Source organism: Adiantum capillus-veneris, chromosome 7 (assembly GCF_014529385.1).
Source record: "Adiantum capillus-veneris isolate H3 chromosome 7, ASM1452938v2, whole genome shotgun sequence".
Taxonomy (NCBI): Eukaryota; Viridiplantae; Streptophyta; class Polypodiopsida; order Polypodiales; family Pteridaceae; genus Adiantum; species Adiantum capillus-veneris.
This window is the reverse complement of record NC_140937.1, coordinates 17759967-17774681: the sequence shown is the minus strand read 5'-3', so window position 1 is coordinate 17774681 and position 14715 is coordinate 17759967.

Here is a 14715-nt window from a genome sequence, read left to right as displayed (position 1 = left end):
ACCAGTTTCACGTTGTGGCGCGACCGTTCCACGGCGGCTGACACATGGCGTAATCATCACGGCGACTGCGTGATGCACGGGTGGCGCGACAAAAAGGCGTCGTGGCACAACGCGAGGAGGCGGACCTGAGTACAGTGGACTAGCCGTATCGCATTATGACGCGACAACAAGCTAGCGGTGCTTTTCTGGAGTGGCGGCACCAGTTTCGCGTTGTGGCGCGATCGTTCCATGGTGGCTGACACGTGGCGTAATCATCACGGCGACTGCATGATGGACGGCGGCCCCATGATGCATGTCAATCGATGTCATCGATGTCCTCGGGAGTCCTATAAATATGACTTGCTCCCCCATTTTCCCTTTGTTTGGATGTTGTGCTCTCTCGTCTATCTTCGCTTTTGAATTTCCGTTATGGACCCCTTCAATGTTGAAGCAGAGGAGGAAGTGCCTTGCTCTCAGGATGCCCCCCAAGACAAACTATCTCATTTTCTATACCGCATTGGGCTTCAGTAGTGCGAGACAGAGATCAGGCCGATGTGCAATCCAGATTTTTTCTTTGCATGAGTGGATTGTCTCAACGCACATTACCTATCAGGTTTTGAGCAGACCTACAAGTAGCAAACATCCGGTGGCACTGTCGAGATACAAGGAGTTCGTTTTGTTCACATGAAGGATATCAATTCGGACTCCTCCTAGAAACACATATTTTCTAGGAGTTGCCTTAAGCTGCCAGTGCACTTGCGGATAACAGACTACAAGTGTACACTTCATAACCGCAAGTGTCGAGTGGTTTAATATTATGCAGGTTTTATTTTATATTTGCATTTAATTTTGGATGAGCATGTTGATGCTGTAGAGGCCTCGCTAGAAGATCAGACTGGGGAGAGTCAAGAGTCCAAGTCTCGGGGAAGCCTTGCCTTGCAGGTTTCAGAGGGAGTCCAGCTTCAGGAGGGTGCTTTTCCTACTAGTGTTCTACCTACCATACCTATTGGTGATTTGCAGTATGTCATGCTTAACGACATTATGGAGCTTTTTGACCTTCAAGAGGACTATTGCCTTGCCATTGTGGCACAGAATCTTGAAGAGGATGATGCTGTCATTGACCCTGAGCACGACAAGTATTCTGTTATAGATGCCCATGTAAATGACGATGAGTTTGTTGACCCCGCAAGTGCACTTGTGATGATTTACAATGATGTTGCTAGGTATAAGCGCACGCTTCCAACAAAAAAGGAGTTCATGGAAGTGCAAAAAAAGCTAGGGATTGAAGAAATGGGTAAGGCAAGCACTTCTTTATCATCTTTGGCCTCAACCTCCAATGCGCCCACTGGAGGTCAGGGCGGCATCAACCTATGGAATGAGGACTTACTTGAGAAAGATGAAAACCAGAAGGTAATCTTTTTTTATTTTCCTTACCTTTTTGGTTTCTACTTATCTCATTTCATAAATTTAATTTGTTGCAGTTGGTGGTCTATGATGATACCTTCATTCCTCGCCCTCGTGGACGAGGCATGGGAGATTTAGGGAAGAATTCCTCTCTTGGCCGATACTTAAAGAATCTTAAGTATCCGAGTTTTTTGGTCTTCCATTCGTCCTTCTCCAATGACAACGCGGAGCTACCCTTGATGACGTTGAAGACACTTTCAAGATATTTAGGAGGGGTCGTCATTAGGTGGAACACAGATAAAATAATGCTTTTAGAAAAACAGGCCGCATTGTATATGTTTGGCCAAGGGCCAGGAATGTATGGTTTGCGTAGTCGCTATTTTTTGACCCAAGTAGCATATGGTTTGGCATGCGGAATCACTGACCCTGTGCAATTACTAGAGTATGACAAGCATGCTATGTTTCGCAATAAACAACCAATTGCGCATCTGCCTACTGAAGAAATGTCTCTTGTGGCTGTGGAGACAAATGTACTGTCGACAAACGAACCTGTAGGACTAGGTTGCAAAAGACCAAGGCAAGAAGAAGACGATAACACACAGCAGGCAAAAAGGCCAGAATATTTTGTAACTTTTACTGACGAAGATGAAGAATAGAGAAGCTCCAATGTATATTGTCGATGCCAAAAAATAGTACATTTTCTATCAAAACAATGAGTACATTATGTTTCTCACTTTTGTGATTGGTTGTCTTCTCTTGGCACAAAAAATTATATTGTGTTACAATGCGCTATCTTTAGGAAGTCTCAAACAACTTGGGTCGGAGTTGTCCAAGTTTTTCCAATGCGTTCTTTTTGAAGTCGCCACTCTGCATGTCGCGATGCCGCTGTGTTCTATGCATAAGTTTTTGATAAGTCCATTGATGTAGTTCCTCCAAACTGTTGGCTTTGTTTGCACCACCTCCGTGAGACGAGTGTGGCTGAAATAGCCAGTACGGGCTTGGTAGTGAGTTTTCTCCATACCTTATGTAGACCATATAGCCAAGCTACCATACTGCCTAGCAAACCAAGGCATGTGGTTGCATATGATATGCTACAAAAAAGACCAGCCTATTGTTTATATGTAAATATATAATCACAATTTTATCAAATAAAGTAATATACCATGTAATGAGTTATGTGTTGATTTGTCCATGCAGCTATGAAAGACCTGTGGAAGGTCTCCAGAGCGTCTTGAAACAATGTATAGTCAGTATCTCTCCAAGTATTGAGCTCACAAAACTTGAATATGGAATCCAAACTTTTCCACACATTCACTTTGCGAGTCCTTGCTGCACCATTGTTTGCATGGTCAACCACTGCATTGTGAAGGTTTCTCCACCGGTTGTATCTCAATGTCAACCTTTCCTGAGCACTTTGGCTTTTGCGTTGTCTGCCACTTTTTGGCATCGACAAGAAGAGACGGGCTTTCACAACGCCAATAGACAACTTCTTTGGCACATCTCAACCATTCTTAGACCTCTTCTCGTCCTGCTCTATTTTCACATGTCCTCCATGCAAGCCCATATCTGAGAAAACTGTTTCCAATGATAATACAGCCCTTTGTTTTGCTGATGCTGGTCAAGTGGTCCAAGCAAAACAAATGTACAGAAACATAAGTTTCTCAATGATTCTGCAGAGTGCATGCATCGTGCAAATATGTACTCTGGATAGTGGAATATCCAACACTGGGCGGAAGTTAAGGTCCTGCAAGTGCCTGTCCGGTGCTCTCCTCCAATTTCTTTTGTCAAGACCAATGACTCCTCCCATGCAATACAAACAAGGGCTTTTACTTGTTGCTCCTTTTGAGATGTTGTACATACACTTTAGGGTTTTGAGATCTCCAGTCATATGCCACTCTACTGTGTATGAACTCATGCTTAATACATCGAATGTCTTTCCATTTCTCTGTTTGCTTATGACTTCAGGAATACTTGTTTGATGGAAAACCTAGTTAAGAATATCGAAATTCTCTGCAGGCACCTGAAATGGGAAAGCCAAACCAATCAAATGAAACATGTCTAACCATTTTTTTAAGCAAAAACTTGTTGATATCAAACCTTGAATGTGGCTAATAAGAAAATATTGTTTTCGGATTGCACACTAAAGTTTCTAGGGTCGTCTGAAGCAATGCTTTCATCTAATGCTCTATTCATAAGTGTTATTGTGACACGCTCAACCTTTGTCTCTTTCACTAGCTCGCACTCATCCAGTTTAAGCACAAACTTCAAAACTCCATTGCATTCCTCTTGAGAAACCTCGAACAATTGAACAATATATGTCTGCAAAGCTACTAAATCATAAAATATATTATTGTATTTGTCATAGACCACTTCCTCTACTGATGGCGATCTGTACATTGCTTCAATGTGAAAACGAGTGCCCAATGTCCGAAGCACTTCGTGGTTGACCTCCAGTCTTGTCTTTCGAATGGAGAAAGGATTTGGTAGCAACGTGTGCTTGAGACTGAACTTCTTACTTTGTTGCTGCATAGTTCTGTAAGCAGAAAATTAAGTAAATGGACTATTTCCAAGTTTTCAAATGCTACACATATCCAATATACCTAAAAATTGCATACATTTGATTTGACAGGTGAAGACAATTGATTCAAACACCAGACATACCTAAAAGTTGCAGAATAACCTTTGTTGGATATTCCGGCTTCATCTAGAATTGACTGAACATCACGTGTTTGGAGTTGATTCTATTTCAAAAGAGTGTCAAGTTGCTTAGCAACAATCTTGCAGTAGCGCTTATCGTCCAAAAGTCCGGTGACATCTTTGCGTTTTAGTATGAGACCATAAGGAATTGAAGAAGTTGGTGTGTTGCTGTCAATATTTGACTGAGGATGTAGCAACGATCTAAGCATAAATATGAAAAGTAAGATATAAAACTACAAATGTAAAGATGAATTAAACCTGCTTGAATGATAATCTTACTTGATTGCTTTAACCCTCTTCTTCAAACCCCCAGAATCAACCTTCAGCTGTTCAATGTCTCGTAAGCGTCGTTCTCTTAACCGAGGACCCAAGACAGTATTTTTTTCTCTGAGATCCTGCGTGAGCTGCGTGATTCTTTCGTCCTTGCCTTTCAGTTGCTGAGCGCACTCTGTCACAGTTTGCTTCAAGCAAAAGTTTTCTTTGTGTGCAAGGTCTCTCTCAAGCTTAAGAATATCACTTTTGGCCGCCAAATGCTTGGTGTAGCCATATAAACCAGAATAACCGTCTCCTACGTAGTTCAGCAATGACGTTATGTTTCTGAACATTGGAGTTGAGTTGGTGATAGGATGCTCAGGATATATCCTGCCATCCACCCAAAGATTGACGCTTTTTTTATCTTGAAATCTGAAGTTATCTTTTGAAGCTTCGAAAAGGATGCCTCGCTTATTCTTCTTGTGGAGGGGCTCATATTCTCTAGATAGTTCGATATGCATATGATACACATCGTTTTGACTCCTCGTCTGAGTTCTGTGTGAAGATGATAATGACATTGAGACGACTTGGTGAATGAGAAAGCTCAAAACATAAGAGATCGCAAGAGTGGAGAAAATGGAAGAGAGCTCAAGGGAAGAGACTGCGCGCAGGCGGAAAGCAAGAGAGACGCGAAACTGAGGAGAAGAATAGCATTCAATGCACCTCGGTGAGCACCAAATCTTAGTTTTTAAAAATTCAAAAGATTGAGATAATCGGCGTTCAATTCGGAGCCGTCGTATGTTATCATTGTCTGAACACTTTTTGAGAGTTTTAATAAACGTACCTCCCAAATCTGATATCCGAGTTTTTTTGAAAGTGAATATCAAAAATGAAATTAGAAACTTTTTATTATCTCTCTTCATGAAAACAATGCAGAGAAATCAGATGGAACAACACTCCAAGAACCAAACTAGTTGACAGTAAGCATGGAAGCTGGGTTGCAAGGAAGGGAGTCAAGAGAAAAATCATATTATATGATGCATGTACTTGACATATGAAAAATGCAATAATAAAAAGCACAAAATCATTTTCCTACTCTCAAGGTAAAATTTTGGGAATGGTCCCTCCTTGGAGAGACTCAAAGAGCGACTTTCTCTTAGACCTGCACAAGTGATAAGATTAGTCAATGAGGCTACATCAAGAAAACCTATGTATAGAGATTGCATACCCCTTCAAGAAGACAACAACATTTGGTAGAAGCAAGGGTGATTGACTGTCATTGATGTTGAGGATGAATCCACTCATAGACAAGAGTACAATGCAAAAATACGAGACTATACATTCGATGGAAGGCCAAGAAAAAAAAAATTTAAGTAGGATTCAGAGACGGGAGTCAGAATTCCAAGGTTAAGGCAAGAGTTTGTGCTTTGGAATGGAATATCAATGAAGCTATGTGGGAAATTCAAAGAACTCTTGGATGTAGTATGACATGTAGTGGCACACCCAATGGTGGAAGAAGATATGAACAAAGTATAGTGGCATGTAGCAAAGGGACTCATGCACCATCATTTGAGGGGTATAGAAAACATTTAATTCTCGCACCACTCGTTGAAAGGGAAGCCTTGGAATGGCCGGTTGCATGTGCCTTTCGATCCTACCCAGCTCCTGTAGGACACATCTATGTGCCTTGTATCGGCGTCTGCTTGCTTGAGCATGCAAGGAATCACATATCGCCCTTCTAGGTGTGGCCTTCCACGAGCCATCTCTACATACAGCATAACAAAGAAACAACCACATTATGTGAGCGAATGTTACTTTCACATAAGGGGATCCACGTGTCAACCATAATTGCAAATAATATGGTTAGTATCAAGTGAACCAGAGCACCAAATATAGTAATGACGCCCCTATTCGCTTGGTATTGACCTTGCTAAATTTGAACTACAGAAAAGAATAAAAGATTTACAAATAGCACGACAAAAACACAACTGCAAGGAATATGGTCAGTACCAAGCGAATCAGAGCATGAAACATAGTTTTACTGCCCATATTCGCTTGGTACTGACCTTTCAAATTTGAATTGCAAAAAAGAATGATAGGATACCTGAGCACTATGTAGAGATAGATTTGCGTTAACAAATCAAGGCAGAAGAGGGCATTGCAAGTGGGCGGGAGAACTTGTCCTTTTACTGTTTACACACTACACGAAGGCTCAGCTAGGGCGGGGTAGAGTTAAAATGCGAGCCGGGAGCAGGCTGACGCTTGAAGGTGGGGTAACTCAGGGATTTCATTAACGTAATCACGATCGGGTGATTACGTCAATAACTTTAGTATTTACACAAAAAAATCACGTGATCACGTTAATTATTAACGTAACTTTGATTATGACCTGCAAAAACCTATAGAGCCGGTTAGACCTCCGGGTTTTCCATTTTTCCCTGCGGGGCCCGCCGAGCTCTTCCATTTTTTCGGCGGGCCCGCTGGGTATATGTAATAACCCAGCGGCCCCGTCGGAAAAATGAAAAATCCCGGCAGGAATAATTATATATAGTAAACAGTGTGCTAACCGCAGTCTTTTAGCTAGGCAAATCCTTGGGGAGTGTATCCGAGTGCCGGGTATAGTCATCTCCTTGTGAATTGACCTAAGGTTACAGAGTCACAGGTCCTTTTTTTGGGTCGAACGTGATTCTTAATTCAGTAACCACTTCTAAAAAATTTTAATATGTTTGCCGACTTAAAGGTACGAAACCAAAACAACTGAAAACTTGGAGAGTCATGCTCATTGCGAAGAAGCCATTGATCCAAATGAGGGCTGTTATTGGTTTTAGAAGATGAACATATGTAAATGACGAGTCGATAGTCAAGGGTCGGATGTCCTATACTAGTGTACCGGCCATATAAAGATCCTTGAAGTCTTGCATTTGAGTTGATTTACACTTTTCACTCCACAATATAAGAGCTATAATCCTTAATTGGGTTAAAATAGCTTTTATATATTGCATTGGTTGCATGGGTGGGCTACAATCCTTCACTGGGTACAAGTAGTCCTCGATTGAGTGATTATATTGAAGATTTATTTGCGTTTGTTCATGCATTGGTTTATACAGAGAGTGGATTATGTATTACGATAGATTATTAGTGCATGAAATGACCAATCATATATTTTATTGCTTTCGTTTGTTTTTTTATAGCAATTGAAATTAGATGTGTCTTATTGTTTGCAAATCAAAGTGGACATATAAATAATCATTATAATAATAATTGCATAGAGAGATTCATAGCATTGTTATAGCTATTATGCTATGCATAGACTACATTGCAATGTGTATGGTTGCTCACAATATAGGTGATCAATATGTGGATTGACTAGCGTGCATTGAAAATCTCATATTGTGCATCATGGTTACTTTCATATTGAATGGTTTTTAAATTTTAATATATATTGAAAAAAAGAAAAATGTTTCAAAAATTGAACATTTGGTTCTTTTGTCTTCAGTTTTAATTTAAAAGCAATGGAGCAAAATGTGGACACAAGTGGTACGAAGAAGCCAAAGAATAAAAAAGCTTCTGGCAAAGAGTGGGATTATGCTCACAACATATGTGGCCGATATATGGAGGGGCAATGTAAATTTTGTCACACAACAAAATCAGGCGGTGCACCACGTATTAGGGATCATTTTCTGGGTAGCGCTAAAAAGATTTGTAAGAAATGTGAATATCCTCAGGCACCTGCAGTTGCAAAGCGTTTGAGAGAAGAGCTCGCCAAAAAGGGTGGCAAGAGACAACATATATATAGCTCTGTGGCTTCAAGTCAAGAGTTCCCAGAGCCAAATATTAACTCCGCAAATCTTGTAGTGACACCAACTAACCTTGGAGAACAACCTAGGCAAGGAGAGGAAATTACAGGCAGTGTTCCTTTTAAACGTCACAATGAAGGTGGACTTAGTCAAATGCGTCAAAAATCATTACATCAAAGCTTTCGAGTGCAGTCTCGCACTTGCCAAAGCAATATTCTTTACTGAAAGTGCTTTGGTCATGGTAGACAGTAATCATTGGAAGGCTGCTTGGAAGAAAATCGGTGAGTTTGGTCCAGGATTTTCAGCTCCTTCTTATCACACGATAAGGAATGTTTTCTTGGACAAATGTTACATCGAAGTCAAAGAGCGTGTTGGCAAAATAATACTTGGAAATATTTTGCTTTCAGGATGTACGATTGTGAGTGATGGCTGGTCAAATGTTCACAGAAGACCGCTGATCAATGTAATGTTGGTTTGTCCAAGGGGAGAAACGTTTGTAAAGGCGATTAATAGTTTTGGTGCAATTAAAAGTGACAAATACGTTTATGAGGTCTTGATTAATGTAATTAAAGAAATTGGTGTTGAACATGTCGTTCAAGTAGTCATGGACAACGCAAAGAATTATAAAAATGCCAGTAAATTAATAAAGAAGTGCTTTCCACACATTTTTGCCAATGGTTGTAATATGCATAGCTTAAACTTGGTGCTGAAAGATAAGATTGGTACACTAGCGAAGAAACCACATGGTTCGCCAAAATAATTGATACAGCACGTCAGGTTGTGAAATTTATCTTGAAACGACAAAGAGTGCTTGATTTGTATAGGATGCGCATGTCAATGATGTTGAAACTTCCTATTGAAACTCGGTTCTGCACACACTTTTATACCTTGGAATCACTTCTCTGTAATAAATGCGTTGTGATTGACACATTCAATTGCGGGCCTTTGATGAATGGCAGCTTGAGCAGAAAGAAAAAGTGAAAGGTAAAATTACATGTCTATGTGGCAACGTAAACAAGGTTTCTTGGTGGAGGAGTGTAATGGATGCATACTATGTAATGATACCCGTTATGTTTGTGATCTGCAATCTTGATCAAAGGGGGTGCCAAACTTGGGCAAAGTGTGGATGACATGGTGGTCAGTCCAACAGAGTTTTGAAAATCCCAAAGAGCTGAAAGAGTCTGTAGTAGAAAAGGAGTGGCGATTACCATTCTCTAGCAAACAGCAAAAAATTTTGGCTAAGTATTTTCAATTCAAGGTGGAAGAGAGCTCATAGTCCACTCCATAGAGTTGCTTACATGCTCGATCAAGAGTATTGGAATTTAGATGTGATGTCCAATACAGAGATGGTAAGCGATTTTTATCATGTGGTCAACACGTTCTACTCCAACGTTCAGGACCGAATTGATTGCATCAAAGAAATGAGTGCATTTAGATTAAAAGAAGGTCCTTTTGCGAATGATTTTGCACAGGTAATGGCAAAAGAGCACCCTGCATGGAAGTGGTGGATGATGAATGGTGGAGAGCATTACTCTACCTTGTGTCCCCTTGCAATGAAAATACTCGCACAATGTGCAGCAAACTCAAGTTCAGAGAGAAACTGGAGTATGTCACACAAGTATGTTCACAGCACTATTCACAACAGACTATTAGCAGACATAGCAAAAAAATTAGTGTATATGTTTTGCAACGAAAAGATATTGAATCACATCGAAAGTGTTGGCTACGAGGAGGAAATGCCAACCTGGTTGTATGATTGTCAAAACGGAGATGAAGAAGAGTTCAATGTTGGTGTATCTCAATGCACTGTAGACAAAATAGAAGAGAATTTGATAATAGATGTGGAGGTTGAATTACAAGGAGAACCACAACACTCATACTTAGAACTAGATAACAACTCAACAGATTCAATATAGCTTGAGAGGGGCACAAGTAAATGTCAAAAACCATTGTAAAAAACCTTGTATTCAAATGTGTTTTGAGTAATTACAATGCTCCATATTCGTGATAGTACATAGTTTGTCGATCTCAATTGTGTTGCCCTGAAGCAGCATCTTGCTCATCAAATAGATTTCTAATTGTGCTAGGGGTATCTTGGCGGGCTTGCTTGAATTTATACTCGTTTGCCATGCCAAACATAATATATATTCCTTGTGGAATATCTTGTGAACAGATTGCACATCAACATTAAACAAATAAGACAAACTAAATGATAATAATGACCACATGTCAATGTATAATATCCACTCCATCCATCAAAATTATTGTAGCAAACTGGACATTGGGAAGATGAGGATGTATCTGAAGTAGATGAGGGGACCAAATCTGGATGCATGACTAGGTGGCTGGTGCGTGTCCCTTGTACATGTGTTGGATTCACTCGCTGTGTCAGATTTTGAACGTCCTAACTTAAGCGGTGAATACTTTTCTCCATCCGAACTTGTGAGGGTTGGGATGTCTGGGTGGATATAGAAATCCGTGTTATTTTTTCATCTTTCTCTACCAGCTGTGTTGTGTAAATATCCTTCTCTCTCTCTTTAACTATAGGTCGACGCCTTCCACTATCAATGCCAGCTTATCTCGGGTGAAAGTGACACAACTCTTGCTTAAATCATGAGTGGCAACAGTTGTCTCCTTTGATGAGAATTCTACTGGTTGTTGTTGCACAAAGTGAACATATAACATTTTTGCAAAATATAGCACACAATCTGCATTGTGCAAGGGATGGCCATAAACCTCCAAATAAATCCTCTCAACGTTTTCTTTGGTTGCATCCTAGTTTGACTTCAAAACCTTCCACCTTCCTTCCTTGATCTCCGCGTCCTCACATGGCGATATTGTCTTGATCATGTCCTTTGTCACTTATTTATTGATCTCTTTCCATTGCATGTGGCTTGGATTTGCCCATTTTGAGAGTCGTCAAGTAGTACGCATCGCTTGTTGTGCCGACATGCCATGTGCCAGAGACTTCATGTGCTGAAATGCATTAACAGTCACTTGTTGTTGATCATCGGGCAGTGTGATTGGGTGCCAATATCTTGTTCTTCATCGGCCATTTTCTCTTAGAGCTGCAATCAACAAATATACAAATATTCAATATCATTGGCAAATATATATTATCACGATTCAACAGTCTCACAGATGCAGAATATAGCAACTTCTCATTCACTACAAAAGACCGCGGAATCCACTAAATCAAACCACAACAAATGCGACTAATTGAACCACAAGGCAAATTTGAAATACTGACAGTTAAATGAAAAATTTGAAATGACTAAAGATAATTGACTAAATTAGGTGAACCACTTCAAACCAGATAATACACTTCAATAAAAAATAGAATACCCTAGACAAGACATATGTATATCATAGAAATGTTTAAATCGGATAAAATGATGGTGCAAGTTCAACAAGGGGACGTTGGACAGGGTCAGGGTCTCTCTTTAAATGTTCTTTGAAAAATATCAACACGTCAGAAGCATTTCTGCTTTGTTCCCTCTCTTTTAACTTCATCCAACAATCTACTTTAATTCGAATAGCCATCATAACATCTTCGTCCGGGTGGTGAAAAACTTCTTCTAGAAAATAAACTTTTTTGGCTGTACTCCAAAAATCTGCCAGCATGTCGAATAGGTAGCCCAATGCATAAATGTCGCTCGCTTTTGTGTATGCATATGTGCACTGTGGATCGTATAGTTTGGGAGCAATCCACGGTCACTTAGCCATCTCGGCATTCCCTGCTCTCTGTGCATCCAAAACTGTAGAGTCCGACTGTGCGCTTGGATGCAGATAATTAATTGATGCACGCTTAGCTGGTGTTCTCAGCATCATACCCCAATCAATGATGCCGATGCAGGGTTTATTGGCGCGAGTAAAGTCCAACATTATGTTGAACGAGTGGAGGTCACTGTGTGCTATACCGACCGAGTGGGCAGCCGCAATGCCGTCGATTAAGGCGTCACAAGTGGCTGGCATCTGCTCGATCACTCCTTTGATCTGCACCGTGTCTATCTCGCTTATAGGAAGATTTTCTACAGGCAATGACCTCCAGCCGTGTTGTAGCATGTGCATGTGTCGTCTGAACAATCCATGAGCGAATGGTAAGCAGCACATCATGTTGCCCACGGTACCCCCATTGTAGTATGGAAATATTGTGATCCAAGGAGCTTCGGTAGTAAATCCAATACACCTTACAATGGATGGGTAAAGCGTTTGCATTTCTTGCTCTATCTGAAAGCTGTCAAATTTTGCCTCACTCCCTCCCTTGTAACATTTTCCCACATATGTAATGTGGTCTGGAAAAAATGACATTCCTTTGATGGTGTACAATGTGCACACACCAAAGGAGCTTACTCCAATCCTCATACCTTCTACCAAGGCTTCATGAGGATGCCGACAAGATGAGTGCACTTTGCATTCAAAGCCGTGCGCATGATTATGTCGGTGCTGCTGACATCGGATCGATCTCCCAAAGCTACTTGCGCATCTTAGGCCATCTTCAATCTCTTGGGTAAGGCTGCTTGGTCCTACGCTTTCACACGCTTCATCTTTACCTTCTGTTCTTCCCACAATTTATCCCAGAGCTCTAATTTTGACATGTCGCAGGCAGGTGGGATATCTTCCTTTAAGTCTCTGCAACATACTTTTATATTGCCCAACACTGTTCTAACCTTGTGATGGGGGTCAAATTCTCAAATCCCTGCTGGAATCAACAACTCATATTAGCCTTCAAGTCGCAACCTGCCTCTGTGTTCTCCCATATAGTGCTAGTGAGGTCTTTGATGTAGACATCGCTTTCACTAATCTGTTGTACGCGATCATCTGCACATGATGAGATTGCCAAAATGCATTCTTTACGAATGGCATGCATAATACTTTTCTTTTGATCTGGCGTCATATTTGCATTGGACAATAAAAAAAAAGATATCAAATACAAATTCATGGTTGCGAATGACACTAACACCCTCACTCTATTTCAGGCAAACCCTTAACCACCACTTGAAGACTTTAAGAAATGTGCAAGGAAATATTGATAAAAATTGAAAACAATCTTCACCTAAAATTGCAATCTGTTACACGTGTAAAATGCAGATCAAACAAGTGGTTTATAAGAACTTAATTGAGATCAAACAATACATGTTAACAGTCTGGCACATTTCAGCATTTATTGAATTTTTAACTTATATTTTTCTCCGTGCCCACATACTAATTGAAACAAAGCACACACCGACTTAAAAACTTCAAAACCATTTAAAACATTGAAAGTATACAAATTGGACTAGCAAATTGTGTTCACACACTTTTTTACATAGAGTTTATGTAAATGTAGCAATCAAAAAAGCGATGATAATTGATGCTCTTTAAAAAGATACAAAATAATATTTAACATGCAAATTGTGTGCATTTAGATTCTTTACAGAGAATTTATGTAAATGAAGCATCAAAAATAGCGATAATGCTTGAGAGTCCTTTAAAAAGATAAAAAAGAATATTTAACATGCAATTTGTGTGCAAATACTTTTTTACATATAATTTATATAAATGGAGCATTTAAAATAGCAATGATTGATGAATAAAGTATTCTTTTGAATATGATTAGCTAGTATATAATTTCAAATGGACAATTAAAAACATCAAAATCAAACAATTCATACATTTTGTATATGAAATACTCTTCACAGTCGCGTTACCGACCAAGTATTTCATATTCTTAATACTTAAAAAATTAACTGCACATGCACATACAAATTATATGACGTTTGTATGGCCGGGTTAACGACCTGAACGCCACACTTATGCAAAAACAGATGCTTCTAACAAGCGACACTCTATTAGCCGCGTTATCGATCGAGTGCCGCCTGAATCTAAGAAGAAACAATGGCTTGCATACAAACATTATATAGCCGTGCTACCGACCGATGCCCAAATGTTTTTTGGGTAAGGGGAAGGGAAGTTGACTTACCATAAGGATACTAGATTCGCCGCGTTATCGATGTAGCTAGTACCCAGATAGTAAGCCAATACTTACCACAAGGACACCATCTTCCCCGCGTCACCGAGGTGATGCCACCATGACAAGCACTCTTCCATAGGAAATCTTACACACACTCCCATTGTGTGGTAAGGTACCTTATTACTGCCGTGCAATACGACAAAAGGCACGCTACCACACAACGCATACACACACACAAGACATACCCGGATCATGTAGTCAGGTACTCTGTTGCTGCCGTGCACTGCAACACAGAGCACGCTCCCACACGACCCACTCTCTCCTCTTGACGTACCTGCAAAGGTGGTCAATGATCTCTCTCTCTCTCTCTCTCTCTCTCTCTCTCTCTCTCTCTCTCTCTCTCTCTCTCTCTCTCTCTCTCTCTCTCTCTCTCTCTCTCTCTCTCTCTCTCTCTCTCTCTCAAGATGAAAGCAAGAAATAACACCCAGCGGGCCCAACCGGGGCCACATACATATAATTCTGCAAGGCCGCCGGGCTTTTTAGTATTCCCGACGGGCCCGCAGGGGAAAAAAAAACCCGACCGGCCCGTCAAGGAAACTGAAAAGCCCGATGGGAATTTAGTGGGTCTGCAGC